This window comes from Pecten maximus, chromosome 1, assembly GCF_902652985.1.
Source record: "Pecten maximus chromosome 1, xPecMax1.1, whole genome shotgun sequence".
Taxonomy (NCBI): Eukaryota; Metazoa; Mollusca; class Bivalvia; order Pectinida; family Pectinidae; genus Pecten; species Pecten maximus.
This window is the reverse complement of record NC_047015.1, coordinates 20,731,228-20,752,258: the sequence shown is the minus strand read 5'-3', so window position 1 is coordinate 20,752,258 and position 21,031 is coordinate 20,731,228. Positions and strand designations below refer to the sequence as shown.

At 38.4% G+C, this 21,031-nt stretch overlaps 1 protein-coding gene across 4 annotated transcripts in view; it reads left to right on the top strand.

Annotated features, from left to right (window-relative positions):
- Nucleotides 1–14,121: 14,121 nt before the first annotated feature.
- The window catches only part of LOC117327415, a 70,178-nt gene continuing 63,268 nt past the window's right edge, over nucleotides 14,122–21,031 (top strand). For 2 of the 4 annotated variants that reach the window (XM_033884430.1, XM_033884398.1), the window contains exon 1: nucleotides 14,122–14,279. The gene's annotated coding sequence lies outside the window, so the exon portion shown is untranslated. Of the gene's footprint in view, nucleotides 14,280–14,535; nucleotides 14,798–14,945; nucleotides 15,059–21,031 lie in introns of those variants that run through there. The other 2 variants (XM_033884405.1, XM_033884414.1) reach the window with 2 other exon arrangements.

The window sequence follows — 21,031 nt, the reverse complement described above, 5'->3', positions numbered from 1 at the left end:
ACAGGAACATACAAAAATGCAGAATTGTCCATATGAAATAAATAGCATGACACATCCTGACACCAGGCAGTATTTCATTAAGATCTGATGGTAATCCCTGCATCTAGTGGATATCACAATCCTTACAGCCAATTCCCTATGTAGCTTCACAAGATTCTAGGTTGAGGTGAGTGATAGTTTCTTAGCACTGAAGGTTCAAGGTCAAAATGGATATGTAGGGTCTATAGATTCTAGTGGTTAGAGGAAGAGGTGTCTGGTTAATTCCTAGGTCATAACGATTCAAGGTCAAGGCCCCTGTTGCTTGCAAAAATATAAGGTCAAGGTTTTCTGTCACCTGTGACAATATAGGATCAAGGTTTCCTGTAGCTTGTGACAATATGAGGTCAAGGTGTCCTGTAGCTTTAGACAATAGGAGGTCAAGGTTTCCTGTAGCTTGTGACAATATGAGGTCAAGGTGTCCTGTAGCTTGTGACAATATGAGGTCAAGGTGTCCTGTAGCTTGTGACAATATGAGGTCAAGGTGTCCTGTAGCTTGTGACAATATGAGGTCAAGGTTTCCTGTAGCTTGTGACAATATGAGGTCAAGGTGTCCTGTAGCTTGTGACAATATAAGATGAAGGTTAGTAAATTTGCTTCATGTAAGTGGTCTTACCCTTGAGTTGCCCACCACTATCCTTCTAGTCTATAGCTTTGCTATTAAGAGTAACCCCTCCCTTACCTACTGCCCCAACCCCCACCCTCTAGCATAGGAAATGGTTGCTCTGGCCATCCTTCCTACATTTGTATAAAGACTGAGGCATTTATAAGCCCACCTGTAATATTTATTGCCCCCAGCCCCCACTTTCTTTCATAGGTAATTGTTGTCCTTTACACCCGACCTTTCTAGGTATTGGTTAGTGTAATCCCCCTCACTCCCAGCAGACCGTTGTAATGAATATTAGTTGTCGATATTCCAGACAGCATTGTTATACAATATAAACCAACTCAGTGGACTGTTCATGTTAACAGACATTGGAGTTCCTCTTAGCACCTTCGCTTCTATAGAATCGTAGCATATAGATTTAATTTGTAGGCGATGGCTTCTTGTGACTTACACTGGAATCCTCGGGGAGGTGCCATTTTCCACACAAGGGAAATAAACGCCTCACAAAGTTTTGAATCATCAGTATAAAGTGATAAAAGATATATACAATGTAAACATATAAACAAAGCCATCCATCCTTCTCTTGCCTGGGTTTTTTTTTTTTTTTGGAAATTTTTGTCTCCATGGAATATAAACAGTTAGACATGCTTAAGTGAAGGAATGAATCATCTTGAATAATGTGGAGGGTTGAATTCTCAGTGATTTGTTGCTGATGTATGATATACAGTCGTGTTTCCTGCTTATAGACACATATGTCCCAGAGATCGTGTAAACTTCTCGGCCTCGGTAAGTAACTCTCAGAACTTTTGAAATGTAAACTTTATTTATGTCACAACAATTGCAAAACAAGTTATATCAATTTATATATAGGTTAGGAATTAATGTATATTTTATGTCTGTATATATGAAGAAAATTTATTTTCTATATTCTAGAGAAACCTCTCATATATAGAAACCTGTATAATCTAGACAAATAATGCATGAGCAGAAAAAAAATCTATATTCTAAAGAAACTTTTTTAATAAAGAGAAATCTTTTTTATAGATAGAAATCTGTAATTCAGGCAAATATTGAGTAGAGTAAATTCTGTATTCTAAAGAAACTTCTTTAATACAGAGAAATCTCTTATTATGTATATTGAATGTGTGTAATGTAGACAAATATTGAGTAGAAAAAAATCTTTATTCTAGAGAAAAGAGGCATCTCTTAAATATATAAACCTGTGTAATTCAAATATAGATTGAGAAGAGAAAGTTTCTGTATTCTGGAAGAGCTGCTTTAATTCAAAGATTTTAACCTCAAATATTTATGAACATTTTTTTATGTAAGTTTTTTAATCTTTAAACTAATCTGCAGTTATTTTGCTAATATAAAGGTTCCTTTGTAATGTAGGGAAGTGTATGCATTAAATAAACAGAAACATCTGAAATCTCAATCTGAGAAATCTCTGTAGAGGAACCTGTATCATTTAGAGAAACCTGTGCAATCTACAGATATTTCAATAATTCAGAGAAATTTATTATCGCGCCTGTCCTCTAAGGGCCGGTGAGCTTAAAATTATGCCATGTCCGTCATCTGTCCATCGTCTGTCCACAATCCCTACTAGTCCTGAACACCTGAATGGATTTTGATGAAATATGGTCTAGAGCATTATTGAATAAAGAAAATAGAATGTTGTATAAATGACGGATGTGGTTCCCTTGGGAAAAGAGGGGCTAGGCCCAATAGGGGAAATAGAGGTATATCTTTAAAATCGCTACTAGCCATGAACAACTTAATGGATTTTGATGAAATTTGGTTTGGACCATTTTTGGGCAAATGAGATCTAATATATTTGTAAACAAACGATGTGGCACTCTTGAGGTGGGAGAAAGGGTGCCCAAAAGGGGAACTATTGCAAATCCTTTTCCTTTTTCCAGGAAAGACAAAACTTGGTCCACCTGTAGTTTGAACCATTGTTGGGTTAGGCAAAAATATGAAAATATTTGAAATATAACTTAGTTAAGTATTTTTCTATAATTACTGAAATATCCAGGTGAGCGGTGCAGGCCCTCTGGACCTCTTGTATGATCTAGAAATCTATGTAATCAAAATTAGAACTTCTCATATGAGAACATACACATTGCATGTACATGTATTCATGTTGTGTATATAATTAAGCATGCTTGTCATTTTTTTGCTCACCTGCCCAAAGGGGCAAATGAGCTATGCTGTGGTACAGCATCCATTGTCCTTCTGTCCAGTGTTAACTTTTCCTTCAAACAACTTCTTCTCAATAACGGTGAAGCACAGAGACCTAGCTACTGTAATATTGATCTTGTGCCATGCTGGGGTAAAGGGCTACAAAATTTGTTTAAATGATGACTTTGACCTACATTCAAGGCCACAAAGTCAATAGGCTAAAATCTTTAAAGAACATCTCAATAACCAAGAGACCCTGAGGGAGTTGATATTTTGATATTTTAAGTTTGTTCAAAGGAATGACTTTGACCTACAACCAAGGTCACAGGGGTCAAATATGTTAAAATCTTTACAAAATGATTTCTCGATAGCCAAGAGACTCCCCAGACCTGATATTGGGCATATAGTATACTGGAATGAAGGCTTACAAATTAACTTACATGAATAAACCTATCTTCAGGCCTTCTCTGATAATCTAATAAAGTGGTAATCCGCATAAGTTAGTATCTGCATATAAATGACATAGATCAATTTTAAAGTTGCTCTAGAAGCAGGTGAGTGATTCAGGCCCATTCAGCCTCTTGTTTGAATTGTTTTACACTGCACTACATTGTTAAAATGTCTATTCAGGTGACATTTCTGACCACCAAAGTTTTTTTCATTAACTGAGTGAATTGGTAATTTGATGATTCCACACTAACACTAAGAAACAGGCTAAAGAGATTTTGTTTTAAATTCTAAATTGCAGTTTTTGTAAAAATGTGTGTATGACTTGTACATTTTGTACCTTGTCTGGTAAAAAGAAATGGCATAAGGGTAGAATTTGTAATTTGCAAAGTATATGTTAATGCAAGGTGTTTTAAATTTAATTTGAAGAACTGGTATTTTCATAACCAAATACTTATAAAATGAAATAAATTATGCAATCTGTCTGTTGACACTAAGCCCATAGATGAGAAGTGAGTAAGTGTCTGAATAATCAGCTTACTTTCATTGGGAAATGCTTATTTGAATAAGTGTGCAAGGAACTGATTTCATCGTACTGTGGGGAAAAAATTAATTCATTACACTCCAAACTGAATCTGGTGGTTCAGAAATGCATTAGGTCTCGGGAGCCCTACCCTGACATACACTACTGGAGTCTTTCAATGAAATACTAATGAGCTCTAGCTTGACTGAAATACTACTGAGGCTTTCAATGAAACAAGTCTACTGAGCCGTTCAATGAAACACTACCGAGCCCTTCACTGAAATACTACTGAGCCCTTCACTGAAATACTACTGAGCCATTAATTCCCGGAGATACTACTGAGCCCTTTATTGAAACGCTACAGAGCACTTCCCTGAAATACTGCAGAGACCTTCACTGAAATTATACTACTGAGCCCTTCAATGAAATACTGTAGAGCCCTTCACTGAAATGCTACTGAACCCTTCAATGAAATACTACTGAGCTCTTGATTGAAATACGTCTGAGCCCTTCACTGAAATACGTCTGAGCCCTTCACTGAGTTACTACTGAGCTCTTGAGTGAAACACTGCTCAGAGCCCTCCGCTGAATTATTATTGAGTTCTTCACTGAAATACTCACTCAAATATTACACAGAGCCCTTCACTGAATTACTACTGAGACCTTCAAAAGAATTACTACTGAGCCCTTCACTGAAATACTATAGAGCCGATGGCTTCGCTACTCCACAGAATTACTTCTGAGCTCTTTATTGAAACACTACTGAGTCCTTCACTGAAACACTACTGAGTCCTTCACTGAAATACTACTGAGCCCTTCACTCAAATACTACGGAGTCCTTCACAGAATTACTACTGAGCTCTTCACTGAAATAATCCTGTGCCCTTCGCCTAAATACTACCGAGCCCTTCACTGAATTTCAGTATCATGGTTACATGTACACATCGAATTTGACCCAATATTGATATGTTTTATTGGCTGTAGGCTGTGTGATTAGGTTTAAATGTTTAGGGTTCACAGAAATTTCAGTATCATAGTTATTTGTACACAAATTCAAATCTGACCCAATATTGATACATTTTATAGGCTGTAGGCTGCGTGATTAGGTTTAAATGTTTAGGGTTGCTGGTTGATTCCATGGTTTCCACTGCGTTATTTAGTCGCTGTAAAGACACAAATAGGAATAAAACCAATTACACTACTTGATTACGTTGTATTTAGATCCATATACATTTGTACTTGAGTTTGAAAAGTTGATAAAGATCACAGGAAAGCTACAAATTTCAATATATGTCTGGGTGATTTTAGTGTTAGTGATTCCACAGCAGTGGTTCAAACCTCTACTGGTACCAGTATAAATTACATTTCTCTAGGGATCAATGTGTAACTTTGTCAATAAAGGTTCAGTACATGACAGACCAATCTTCCCTGTAGCTACACACTACTACATCAGGGCAAGTTTCACTGGAAAAACTTTACAAGAAAAATAAATGCAATATCGAGTGTGCAGCTTTGATTCCAGAGAATTTGTAGGTGGTAAATGAACACTTGTACCACCCATTGCCTTAATTCTTTTATGTATTGGTAATTGTATGTTCAGTAAGGTATATATGTATTGGTTGTGATTAATTGAACCTGATTGCTGTAGTTCCCTAACTGAAATTATGTTTACAATGTGTTCCTGTCAATAACTTGATAATGTTTGGTTAGGTTTACTGTTTGGAAAACCATCAATTCAAGTATACAACTAGAGTTCAAAGGTCATACTGCATTACTATGTTAATGCTGAAAATGAAGATTCATGATTTAAAGTATTATGTTATGGAAATTCTATCTGAATATTGAATTTGGTGTCTGCTGTAGATTTATACGGTATGACACACAAATAAAAATATATATGGAAAGAGCTCAAGCATTAACCCATGCTATGATTAAAAATTGAAGAAGCTACATACACAAAAACTACCGAGTTTGTTGGATTACATGTTTATTTCAGTAAAGTTGCCAAGTGTTTTTTAACATTGGTTATCCATCTGCTGATCTGAAAACAACAATTCTCAGACATGCATATAGTCACTCTGAGATGAGGTCATCGTTTATGTTGTTAAGATATAATAACGGCAGTAGACTTTGTTTGTAAGAACCTATTGTAAGAACTTATTGTAAGAACTTATTGTAAGAACCTATTGTAAGAACTTATTGTAAGAACTTATTGTAAGAACCCATTGTAAGAACTTATTGTAAGAACTTATTGTAAGAACCTATTGTAAGAACTTATTGTAAGAACTTATTGTAAGCAGCTTGCTGGTTGTAAAAGCTAACTCTGTAAGTGTTTTTGTTTTGTTTTGGGGGAAAAAAATACGAAATTTTCAGCAATTTGTCATAAAAAGAAAGGAAGCTGTACTTTAGTTTTGTCGAGGTCTGCCTGCTAATGCTAAAGCTTGCAGCTAGTATTTTATGAAAAGCTATCGATCTAATTTTGTATTATCTAGCAGTTGCAAATATTTTGCAATGTAGAAATAGATTTCTTATCTTTTTTTTTCAGATTCTGTTTTACATTGCAGTAAAATTGCCAAAGCTACAGAACTCATTTATATAAGGGCCTAACGGTCCATGTTTCAGAATCTCGTCCATCAATGCACTGGCCGTTTTTGACGCTAGATGTGGTCATGCAGGACACACCAGTACATGAATGATTCACATGGGATAGTGGGATACACAACTTTACTTATATTCAATGTATATAGACATTAAAGAACAGAATCAATCATTCCTTCCTTTAGACATAAAACCAATACTCTGTTTACCCTATGATAGCCAAGGGGTCATAGCCAAGGGGTCAATACACAAACTCTGTCTCTAAGTAGGGGGCAGGCTTATTGGCAGACTGTGAAATGTCTCAAAGTAGGGGTGAGTTTAATTTATTGCAGGACAGTGCAATGTCTTAAGTATAGGGGGCAACGAAGCTTATTGAAGGACAATGAAATATTTCAAAGAAGAATGTGGACTTAATTATTGCAGGACAGTGAAATGTCTCAAAGTAGGGGTTGGGCTTACTGCAGGACAGTGAATTGTCTCAATGTAGGGGAGGGGGGGGGGGGGGGGGGGGGGGGGGGGGGGGTAATGCTTATTGAAGGGTTATCACTCAAAGTGGAGTTTTGGCTTATTGCAGGGAAATGAAATGCCTCAAAGTACAGAGGATGTGCTTATTGCAGAACAATGAGATATCTCAAAGTAGTCGTGTTTGAAAACTGAAAGCACTTGTAAGCCCTTTTCATCCAGCTGGATTCAAGCAGATATATCTTTTTCTCAGCCAAAATGAGAATGCACGTGTGAAATGTGGGAGAAGATACATTTGCCTTGCTTTTTGAGGTTCTTAAAAAATAGCTCATGAATTGTTTAAGAAAAACTGATGAAACTACCTTTGATGTACATTTTGTGATCGCTTTAGTTACAATAGAGGTCAAGGACATCATGTATGTAACTGAGAGTTGAGGGAGAGCTAGGTCACATGGTGCATGTAGACTGTACTCAACCATAGCCTACTGGTATGGGAGGTACATCTCACATAAAAACACTTGTATCAGCATGAGGAAAATAGAATGTGAAATAAAATCAATTATCTGGAATAAAATCTTAAATATAGAGCTATATACCACTGTTGAAAGCTCTTTTTCAACTTTAAAAGTATCTATTCTATCTACAGACTTTTCCTGTCAGATGTTAAGAGCCTTTTGATAGTTCTGTTGCTGAATGGTTTTGGCATGTCTGAGATATCCTCCATGTAATGCTTCATCTGTCAACTTAGACTTCAAACAGAAAATTACACAAAATCAATGAGGGCTTGTCAGTGTTTATATGGACATAGATTAACCTGGCCCATGTCATGCAGTATCTAGACCCATGCAGCCTGTGTAAATGGACAGCGAGAATGCTGCCTGTCATCAGTGTAGATGTTCAATTGTTTACTTTCAATCTCTAGTGATGCAAGGTCTGACCTCACTAAGGGTATACACCTATACCTCATCTCCTATGCCCAGACCTCACTATATAACCCATCCCCTGTATCCAGACCTCACTAAGGGTAGACACATATACCTCATCCCCTGTGTCCAGACCTCACTAAGGGTAGACACCTAGACCTCATCCCTTGTGTCCAGACCTCACTAAGGGTATACACCTATACCTCATCCCCTGTGTCCAGACCTCACTAAGGGTATACACCTATACCTCATCCCCTGTATCCAGACCTCAGTAAGGGTATACACCTATACCTCATCCCCTGTATCCAGACCTCACTAAGGTTATACACCTACACCTCATCCCCTGTGTCCAGACCTCACTAAGGGTAGACACCTAATACCTCATCCCCTGTGTCCAGACCTCACTAAGGGTAGACACCTATACATCATCCCCTGTGTCCAGACCTCACTAAGGATATACACCTATACCTCATCCCCTGTGTCCAGACCTCACTAAGGGTATACACCTATACCTCATCCCCTGTGTCCAGACCTCAGTAAGGGTAGACACCTATACCTCATCCCCTGTGTCCCGACCTCACTAAGGGTATACACCTATACCTCATCCCTTGTGTCCAGACCTCACTAAGGGTAGACACCTATACATCATCCCCTGTGTCCAGACCTCACTAAGGGTAGACACCTATACCTCATCCCCTGTGTCCAGACCTCACTAAGGGTAGACACCTAGACCTCATCCCCGTGTGTCCAGACCTCACTAAGGTTATACAGCTATACCTCATCCCGTATCCAGACCTCACTAAGGGTAGACACCTATACCTCATCCCCCGTGTGTCCAGACCTCACTAAGGGTAGACACCAATACATCATCCCCTGTGTCCAGACCTCACTAAGGGTATACACCTATACCTCATCACCTGTGTCCAGACCTCACTAAGGGTATACACCTATACCTCATCCCCTGTATCCAGACCTCAGTAAGGGTAGACACCTATACCTCATCCCCTGTGTCCAGACCTCACTAAGGGTATACACCTATACCTCATCCCCTGTATCCAGACCTCACTAAGGGTATACACCTATACCTCATCACCTGTGTCCAGACCTCACTAAGGGTAGACACATATACCTCATCCCCTGTGTCCAGACCTTACTAAGGGTATACACCTACACCTCATCCCCTGTGTCCAGACCTCACTAAGGGTATACACCTACACCTCATCCCCTGTGTCCAGACCTCACTAAGGGTAGACACCTATACCTCATCCCTTGTGTCCAGACCTCACTAAGGGTATACACCTATACCTCATCACCTGTGTCCAGACCTCACTAAGGGTAGACACCTATACCTCATCCCTTGTGTCCAGACCTCACTAAGGGTATACACCTACACCTCATCCCCTGTGTCCAGACCTCACTAAGGGTAGACACCTATACCTCATCCCTTGTGTCCAGACCTCACTAAGGGTATACACCTATACCTCATCACCTGTGTCCAGACCTCACTAAGGGTAGACACCTATACCTCATCCCTTGTGTCCAGACCTCACTAAGGGTATACACCTATACCTCATCCCCTGTGTCCAGACCTCACTAAGGGTATACACCTATACCTCATCCCCTGTGTCCAGACCTCACTAAGGTTAGACACCTATACCTCATCCCCTGTGTCCAGACCTCACTAAGGGTATACACCTATACCTCATCACCTGTGTCCAGACCTCACTAAGGGTAGACACCTATACCTCATCCCTTGTGTCCAGACCTCACTAAGGTTATACACCTATACCTCATCCACTGTGTCCAGACCTTACTAAGGATATACACCTATACCTCATCCCCTGTGTCCAGACCTTACTAAGGGTAGACACCTATACCTCATCCCCTGTATCCAGACCTCACTAAGGGTAGACACCTATACCTCATCCCCTGTATCCAGACCTCACTAAGGGTATACACCTCCCCTGTATCCAGACCTCACTAAGGGTATACACCTATACCTCATCCCCTGTGTCCAGACCTCACTAAGGTTATACACCTATACCTCATCCCTTGTGTCCAGACCTCACTAAGGGTATACACCTATACCTCATCCCCTGTGTCCAGACCTCACTAAGGGTAGACACCTACACCTCATCCCCTGTGTCCAGACCTCACTAAGGGTATACACCTATACCTCATCCCCTGTGTCCAGACCTCACTAAGGATATACACCTATACCTCATCCCCTGTGTCCAGACCTCACTAAGGTTATACACCTACACCTCATCCCCTGTGTCCAGACCTCACTAAGGGTATACACCTACACCTCATCCCCTGTGTCCAGACCTCACTAAGGTTATACACCTACACCTCATCCCCTGTGTCCAGACCTCACTAAGGGTAGACACATATACCTCATCCCTTGTGTCCAGACCTCACTAAGGATATACACCTATACCTCATCCCCTGTGTCCAGACCTTACTAAGGGTAGACACCTTCACCTCATCCCCTATGTCCAGACCTCACTAAGGGTAGACACATATACCTCATCCCCTGTGTCCAGACCTTACTAAGGGTATACACCTACACCTCATCCCCTGTGTCCAGACCTCACTAAGGGTATACACCTATACCTCATCCCTTGTGTCCAGACCTCACTAAGGGTATACACCTACACCTCATCCCCTGTATCCAGACCTCACTAAGGTTATACACCTATACCTCATCCCCTGTGTCAAGACCTTACTAAGGGTAGACACCTACACCTCATCCCCTATGTCCAGACCTTACTAAGGGTAGACACCTATACCTCATCCCCTGTGTCCAGACCTCACTAAGGGTAGACACCTTTACCTCATCACCTGTGTCCAGACCTCACTAAGGATATACACCTATACCTCATCCCCTGTGTCCAGACCTCACTAAGGGTATACACCTATACCTCATCCCTTGTGTCCAGACCTCACTAAGGGTAGACACCTATACCTCATCCCCTGTGTCCAGACCTCACTAAGGTTATACACCTATACCTCATCCCCTGTGTCCAGACCTCACTAAGGGTAGACACCTATACCTCATCCCCTGTGTCCAGACCTCACTAAGGGTAGACACCTTTACCTCATCACCTGTGTCCAGACCTCACTAAGGGTATACACCTATACCTCATCCCTTGTGTCCAGACCTCACTAAGGGTAGACACCTATACCTCATCCCCGTGTGTCCAGACCTCAGTAAGGGTAGACACCTATACCTCATCACCTGTATCCAGACCTCACTAAGGGTAGACACCTATACCTCATCCCCTGTGTCCAGACCTTACTAAGGGTATATACACCTATACCTCATCCCCTGTGTCCAGACCTCACTAAGGGTATACACCTATACCTCATCCCCTGTGTCCAGACCTCACTAAAGGTAGACACCTATACCTCATCCCCCGTGTGTCCAGACCTCACTAAGGATATACACCTATACCTCATCCCCTGTATCCAGACCTCACTAAGGGTATACACCTATACCTCATCCCCCGTGTGTCCAGACCTCATTAAGGGTAGACACCTACACCTCATCACCTGTGTCCAGACCTCATTAAGGGTAGACACCTAGACCTCATCCCCTGTGTCCAGACCTCACTAAAGGTAGACACCTATACCTCATCCCCGGTGTCAAGCATCTTATGATGCAGGACCCAAAGCTAGTTCCAATGATGCAGGACTCATAGCTAATCGTCTTTTATGTCCATCCAGTTTCCAGCAACTAATGATGTAGGGCCACAGCTAGTCCTCATCTCTTAAGTCCATCCATTGTCCAACATCTGATGATGTAGGGACCACAGCTACCTCATTTCTGAAGTCAATCCAGTGTCCAAAATCTATTGATACTGGGCTTACAGCTACTTCATCTCTTAAGTCCATCCAGTGTCAAGCATCTGATGATGCACCTCATCTCTTAGGTCCATTCACTGTGTCCAAAATCTATTGATACTGGGCTTACAGCTACCTCATCTCTTAAGTCCATCAATTGATGTAGGGTATACCCAAACTAAATGGTATGATTATGTATCTCAGATACTTACCTATGTATTGATGTGAATTTTTGGCTTAAAAAAGTGTCGACTTTAAGAGATTACAATGCCTGCATTATGGAAAAAGCAATTATGTAAAAAACCCATGGTTACCAGAAGCCTTTCACTTCTGAAAGGATGCAATAATTACAGGCTTAATTCTTTGTACTATCATATATAAGGAGAGATACAGTTTTAGATACATCCTAGAATAGGAGGAGGAGTTTTAAGTAACATTACCTTCTTAAACTTGACATTGAGAAGGAGGAGGGAAACAGTTTTTAGTAACAAGCATCCTTAAGGATGACATTGAGGTGGAGAGATACAGTTTTAAGTAACAAACATCCTTAAGGATGACATTTAGGAGGAAATATACAGTTTTAAGTAACAAGCATCCTTAAGGATGACATTTAGGAGGAGAGATACAGTTTTAAGTAACAAACATCTGTAAGGATGACATTTAGGAGGAAATATACAGTTTTAAGTAACAAACATCCTAAAGGATGGAAAGATACAGTTTTAAGTAACAAACATCCTCAAGGATGACATTGCGGAGGAAAGATACATTTTTAAGTAACAAACATCCTTAAGGATGACATTGAAGTAGAGAGATACAGTTTTAAGTAACAAACATCCTTAAGGATGACATTGAGGAGAAGAGATAAAGTTGTAAGTAACAAACATCCTTATAAGGATGACATTGAGGAGGAAAGATGCAGTTTTAAGTAACAAACATCCTTATAAGGATGACATGGGTGGAGAGATACAGTTTTAACTCTTTACGTACTCATTCAAATTTCGCAGTCGCAACCGGAAGTGAATGCTGGGTAGGTCCTTTGTGTATTGGAGCATATGGCTATCACATCAGACGTCAATAAAACGATCTTTTACTGTTGTGTGATTCTTAATATTAAATGAAGTCCATCATATGGACCGAGTACTGAGTACGGAAACTCTTTTACCCAATTATTCCTTTGAAATACGGCGAAATCACCAGGCAGAATCGGGGGAAATGACATGTTGATCGGCACATGTGTCACACGTGTGCAAGTAATCATGCAGCCAAAACATTGTTTTTTCGATGTGTAAAAATATTTTACGTATTTTTTACTTATTTTGATGATAAACGTTACTCAATTATATATATTCTATCGTTTTTAATAGCTTTATTGTGTTTAACACCTCCACAATCTCACAGAAAACGAAAGTAAATTTGAGGCCGCCATTTTGTAGCTATGTAAACAACCCGGCATGAACCGGCAGAATTCTTTGAAATGGACAATCTTAACGAATGAACATGCTTCTGGTTAACGAATGAACATGCTTCTGGTATGTAAAATAATCCATCAATACAATATTTACATTGCTTATTATTTCTTAAAAACATCATTTCCGTGTCAACTCCTTCGTATGACTATGCTGAAACAGCAAGTAATATCAACATCTTTCGCGATGTTTTCCAACGATTTGAGTCATCACAAAGGATGGAAGGCATGTTAATTACGACGTGTGTAGTCGTCATGAAGGATACAAGAGCACGTTTTTGTGATGTGTGTAGTCGTCGTGAGTACGGAAAGAGTTAAGTAACAAACATCATTAAGGATGACATTCAGGAGGAAATATACAGTTTTAAGTAACAAACTTCCTCAAGGATGACATTGAGGAGAAATATACAGTTTTAAGTAACAAACTTCCTCAAGGATGACATTGAGGAGAAATATACAGTTTTGAGTAACATCCATCCTTAAGGATGACATTGAGGTGGAGAGATACAGTTTTGAGTAACATCCATCCTTAAGGATGACATTGAGGAGGAGAGATAAAGTTTTAAGTAACAAACATCCTTAAGGATGTCATTGAGGAGGAGAGGTACAGTTTCTAGTAACATCCATCCTAATGGATGACATTGAGGGGAAAGATACAGTTTTAAGTAACAATCATCCTTAAGGAAGGTTTTAGGTCACATACATATAACATTAGGGAGGAGAGGTACATTTTGATGTAATATATACATCCTAAGGCTGACATTGCATTAGGACTTGTTTCCATGATTTCTTAACCTCAAGAAGAAGACTTTTAATTCCAGACATGTTTTTGATACAGGTCTGTATTTTTGAGTCCTCTTGACTCTTTAATCCTTGGTGTTTACTTGTAATGAGTCTGATTTATAGTAATTTACATACAGAAACTAGAGCCTTAATACTGCATGGTTATAAACCAAAGTTAACAAGGGTCAACTAGATCAGGAGAGATAACTCTTGTTGATCTTGGGCAGTGTTAAAGGCTGTACATAGACAGTACAGCAGCTGTCCTACTACCACCTACACCACCACACCAGTCCCGACTCTCTCTGCTGCTCTCTGTACTGCTAGGAGTTGTATGGTAGAGGTGACAGCTATGTACAGGTAGTGCTTAGTTCGTGTTTACAAGTGGAAGTATAATACCCCGGCGGACAGGTAAGTCATTTGTTTACACCTGTACTTTTTCCTCAATTTTCTCACATATATATCACCAGATAGGGATAGGTAATAGTTATGAGGTTGGTTACAGGTAAACTATTTAACATTAGATCACTATCATTCATAAATATTCACTTCCGATCATGCTCTATCTTCATGAATGTTGTACAAGATTCCCCACATTCCACACAGGTATTGTATGTGGGTGTCTGTCACCTGTCTAAAACTTTGTTCATGGCTAAAATAAAACATCTTTCTGGCCAGACAGTGAAGGGCTGTTCGAGGGAGTAGTGTAAAAACACCTGTGGGACCCTACCATGTAATGTGATATTTGTAAGATGTTGGACTGTTTTTGGTCACAAGCCAACACTTACAGTACCTTACCTACCCAGATTAATGTGTAATCTGGTTGTGTGATGAAATTTGGATCTAATGTAATTTGAAGAACACAGCAGTGTTTGGTGGTGGTACAATTAGGCCGGTGGACTAGGACACTATTATACTATATATTGTGGGTAAGTTTAAAGTAGGTCACCTGTGTTTTACTCACCTGTAATTATACCTGTCAGGGAGGAGACTGACCAAGGACTGTGGTCAGATATAGGGAGGTACTGCGGTCAGTTTAAGTAAGGTATGACTGCAGACAGTTCATAGTCTTTTAAAAAGAGGACCAATGTGTGTGTAAGTCGATGTGGGATTAAGATTACCGTAAATGCCCAGGTGTTGGAATGCGAAGGTCATTAACAGGTGTAAACTAACATGTGTACAGCTATCAGGTAAATATACAAGTACCTAATGTCCTCTGTTGGCCTTTACCACTGTGATTTTATATCTAACATAAGCAACTTAAAGTCTGTTACACAACTTGTATTTATTGTAAATCCTATTGATAGTTTATATGGCAGCGATCACCCAAGCATGGAGGCTGATCGAGACATAACTCCTTATTTTAGCTGTGTATACTCATGATACCTGGCCAAAAATAGAACACTTAATTTAGTATATGGTAACATATCAACATAGCAGACATTCTTCTCTTTCAAAATAGTTCATTTCATTCATCTGTTCCTGTAGAGTTTTAGGCTACACCCAAGAGTAACACTATGTGACCTGTAGATAGAGGAGGATCAACGAGGCAAATACAGTTGATATCACTAATGTTATGTTTACATATTTAAACAATACACAATGTCTTCATCAACTATACATTGTACTATATTACAGATGTATTTACCACATAAACAATCTGAAAAATTGCCAGGATGTGATAAAAGTACTAAAGACATGTTGTCACGTTTTCCTTTATATATGTATACCTATATATATATATTTATTGATGAATATATCCTGTTAGGGTAGGTACAGCTATCATGTAGAGTATACTCAGATTTACCAGATTATTTATTTATTATTGGTTAATATCAATTATCAGGGTAATATTCCTATGGTAGTACTGACTCGATCATTATCAATTTCTATCAGATAGTCAATGTGACCCAATCATTGGCCTGAGGTATTCAAAATAAAATGCCATTTTATGATTTTTCAACAAATTTCAACCTTAATATCTATATATTTTTACCTCCATAGTTTTGTGGGGATCAAATGAAATGATTTTATTCATTGTTCATTATTTATTTGCCAGTTTGCGGTAAGCTACCTTAGGTTTTCTTCTCACTGATTTTAACATTCTTTTTGCAAGTTAAAAAAATGGTTCTATGTGTGAAATAAGTTAGAAATTTGTAACTTCTCAACAATAATTACTTAAAATAGTACATTTATACACTATCTCTTACATAGCAGTGTAAATATTCACTTTCTGTAATATTAATTAAAATCTCGCAAATCGCTTGTTTACGATGCAATATTTTATATATTTTTGTTTTAATTTTTCATTTTCACATACAATAGAGTAAGTAGAATGGAATCACCTTGTTGGCTGCATGTCTGTCCATTTTGTATTTCTAAATCCGAATTTCTTGGAATCCTTCAATGTATTAACTCTGAATTTACACACTTCAGCTCACTATTATGAATTTTTTTTATATCATTTATGCCCCTTTTATCAATTTTGGCAGTTAAATTTGTGATATCTGATTTCTGCTACAATAAAGATTTTGCCCTATATAGTTTTGTGAATCTCTGCCAACCAATCACCACAAGCTATAGGTAAAACTGGCTTGATAAAACATTGCTACCTTGAAAACTGTGACATTAAGTGTTTTATATTAAAGATGGTGGCATAGTTGTTACTAGTAAATTTGGTTTTATGTTAAACAATGAGACCTTCCTCTCCCAGATATCAGAAGAGTAGATCTAGTTTAAAGTGCATTATTTTTTTTTAACTTTTCATTTCCTTACCATCGATTCATTGGTAGACTTAGTAATGTAAAACCCACACCAAAGTCTGAATGAAATCAACACCCTGATGTATATCTACTGTTCCAAGTGTGGTGATCAGAAATGTTGGAATTACATCCCTGTATTAACGACATTCTGGGACACACTGCCATGATTGGCGTTACTACTTCATTAAACAGTTGGTAAGATGGGCAAACACTTCATTTTTTGTCATTGGCCTTTCTGCATGATTAGTCTGACAAAGTTAGTTGTTGATGAAATGCTAAAAAAGGGTATACCCCTTCTGGTGGTGAATGGGGAGAAATTACTTCTCTGTTCTGATAAAAGCAATTGGGTTTCTGAGCTTAATATAATGATGGGAGAATTAAGTTGTCCTTTCTTAGACTCTGTCCTAGTGACCAAATGTCAGGACTGCTGGCTAATGCAGGACAAATTGTGATACACTGTGTCAAAACACTTAAGATATCATAATACTGTGTGTCTGTGGAGTGTATATTGTGTTGCCCTCTGTGACTGTTGAGTGTATGATATTGTGTTGCCCTCTGTGACTGTGGAGTGTATATTGTGTTGCCCTCTGTGTCTGTGGAGTGTGTGATATTGTGTTGCCCTCTGTGACAATGGAGTGTGTGATATTGTGTTGCCCTCTGTGACTGTGGAGTGTATATTGTGTTGCCCTCTGTGTCTGTGGAGTGTATATTGTGTTGCCCTCTGTGTCTGTGGAGTGTGTGATATTGTGTTGCCCTCTGTGACAATGGAGTGTGTGATATTGTGTTGCCCTCTGTGACTGTGGAGTGTATATTGTGTTGCCCTCTGTGACTGTGGAGTGTATATTGTGTTGCCCTCTGTGTCTGTGGAGTGTGTGATATTGTGTTGCCCTCTGTGACAATGGAGTGTGTGATATTGTGTTGCCCTCTGTGACTGTGGAGTGTATGATATTGTGTTGCCCTCTGTGACTGGAGTGTATGATATTGTGTTGCCCTCTGTGACTGTGGAGTGTATATTGTGTTGCCCTCTGTGACTGTGGAGTGTATATTGTGTTGCCCTCTGTGACTGTGGAGTGTGTGATATTGTGTTGCCCTCTGTGACTGTGGAGTGTGTGATATTGTGTTGCCCTCTGTGACTGTGGAGTGTATGATATTGTGTTGCCCTCTGTGACTGTTGAGTGTATATTGTGTTGCCCTCTGTGACTGTTGAGTGTATGATATTGTGTTGCCCTCTGTGACTGTGGAGTGTATGATATTGTGTTGCCCTCTGTGACAATGGAGTGTGTGATATTGTGTTGCCCTCTGTGACTGTGGAGTGTATGATATTGTGTTGCCTACTGTGACTGTTGAGTGTATGGTGTTTTGTTGTGTGGCTAGTATTGTCCTCTCAGATTGTTGAATGTTTTATTGTGTTGGTAATATTGTCCTTTCAGATTGTTGTGTTGGTAATATTGTCCTTTCAGATTGTTGTGTGGGTAATATTGTCCTTTCAGATTGTTGTGTGGGTAATATTGTCCTTTCAGATTGTTGTGTGGGTAATATTGCCATTTCAGATTGTTGTGTGGGTAATATTGTCCTTTCAGATTGTTGTGTGGGTAATATTGTCCTTTCAGATTGTTGTGTGGGTAATATTGTCCTTTCAGATTGTTGTGTGGGTAATATTGTCCTTTCAGATTGTTGTGTGGGTAATATTGTCCTTTCAGATTGTTGTGTGGGTAATATTGTCCTTTCAGATTGTTGTGTGGGTAATATTGTCCTTTCAGATTGTTGTGTGGGTAATATTGTCCTTTCAGATTGTTGTATGAGTAATATTGTCCTTTCAGATTGTTGTGTGGGTAATATTGTCCTTTCAGATTGTTTTGTGGGTAATATTGTCCTTTCAGATTGTTGTGTGGGTAATATTGTCCTTTCAGATTGTTGTGTGGGTAATTATTGTCCTTTCAGATTGTTGTATGGGTAATATTGTCCTTTCATATTGTTGTGTGGGTAATATTGTCCTTTCAGATTGTTGTGTGGGTAATATTGTCCTTTCAGATTGTTGTGTGGGTAATATTGTCATTTCAGATTGTTGTGTGGGTAATATTGTCCTTTCAGATTGTTGTGTGGGTAATATTGTCCTTTCAGATTGTTGTGTGGGTAATATTGTCCTTTCAAATTGTTGTGTGGGTAATATTGTCCTTTCAGATTGTTGTGTGGGTAATATTGTCCTTTCAGATTGTTGTGTGGGTAATATTGTCCTTTCAGATTGTAGGGTATTTTGTTGTGTGAGTAATATTGTCCTTTCAGATTGTAGGGTATTTTGTTGTGTGAGTAATATTGTCCTTTCAGATTGTTGTGTGGGTAATTTTGTCCTTTCAGATTGTTGGATGTTTTATTGTGCGAGTAATATTGTCCTTTCAGATTGTTGTGTGGGTAATATTGTCCTTTCAGATTGTTGTGTGGGTAATATTGTCATTTCAGATTGTTGTGTGGGTAATATTGTCCTTTCAGATTGTTGTGTGGGTAATATTGTCCTCTCAGATTGTTGTGTGGGTAATATTGTCATTTCAGATCGTTGTGTTGGTAATATTGTCCTTTCAGATTGTTGGATGTTTTATTGTGTGGGTAATATAGTCCTTTCAGATTGTTGTATGGGAAATATTGTCCTTTTGAACTGTTGATGGGGTTGTTTGCTCTTGAGTTGATGTGAATCCCTGATACCCATTTTTTCGATACAGATTCACTGATATCAAAGGTTTTTCATCACCAACACTGTATCCAGGGCAACTGTATCTCAATGGCTGCTTGTTTTTGAAGAATCTAATTATACAGGAATGATATACTTCCCTTTACTTTTACTTAATGTTCTTAATTTGTCTGAAAGTGGCAAAATTTTATATGCATGAAGATGGTTACAGATATTGTGGTAAAATTTGAATTTGAGTATTGTCATGTTAGCTGGTGGATTAGAACAAAGTGATTTGACTGTTGGTGCCACTGACAAGGAGAAACACCTGTGTAGTATATTTACACTATCATAGTCAGACACTCTTAACTACTGTTCAGATATCACAGTCAGATGCCACATATTATGGATAACAATGAAACCATGTTACTAATATAACAATGATGCCATGTGACTAATATAACAATGATACCATGTTACTAATATAACAATGATGACATGTCACAGATAATAGTGATGACATGTCACAGATAATAGCGATGACATGTTATAGATAATAGTGATGACATGTCACAGATAATAGTGATGACATGTTATAGATAATAGTGATGACATGTTATAGATAATAGTGATGACATGTCACAGATAATAGTGATGACATGTTACAGATAATAGTGATGACATGTCACAGATAACATTGATGACATGTCACAGATAATAGTGATGACATGTTATAGATAATAGTGATGACATGTTATAGATAACATTGATGACATGTCACAGATAACATTGATGACATGTCACAGATAATAGTGATGACATGTTACAGATAATAGTAATGACATGTTACAGATAATAGTGATGACATGTTATAGATAACATTGATGACATGTCACAGATAATAGTGATGACATGTCACAGATAACATTGATGACATGTCACAGATAATAGTGATGACATGTTATAGATAATAGTGATGACATGTTATAGATAATAGTGATGACATGTTATAGATAATAGTGATGACATGTCATAGATAATAGTGATGACATGTCATAGATAATAGTGATGACATGTTATAGATAATAGTGATGACATGTTATAGATAACAGTGATGACATGTTATAGATAATAGTGATGACATGTCACAGATAACATTGATGACATGTCACAGATAATAGTGATGACATGTCACAGATAATAGTGATGACATGTTACAGATAATAGTGATGACATGTCACAGATAACATTGATGACATGTCACAGATAATAGTGATGACATGTTATAGATAATAGTGATGACATGTTATAGATAACATTGATGACATGTCACAGATAACATTGATGACATGTCACAGATAATAGTGATGACATGTTACAGATAATAGTAATGACATGTTACAGATAATAGTGATGACATGTTATAGATAACATTGATGACATGTCACAGATAATAGTGATGACATGTCACAGATAACATTGATGACATGTCACAGATAATAGTGATGACATGTTATAGATAATAGTGATGACATGTTATAGATAATAGTGATGACATGTTATAGATAATAGTGATGACATGTCATAGATAATAGTGATGACATGTCATAGATAATAGTGATGACATGTTATAGATAATAGTGATGACATGTTATAGATAACAGTGATGACATGTTATAGATAATAGTGATGACATGTCACAGATAACATTGATGACATGTCACAGATAATAGTGATGA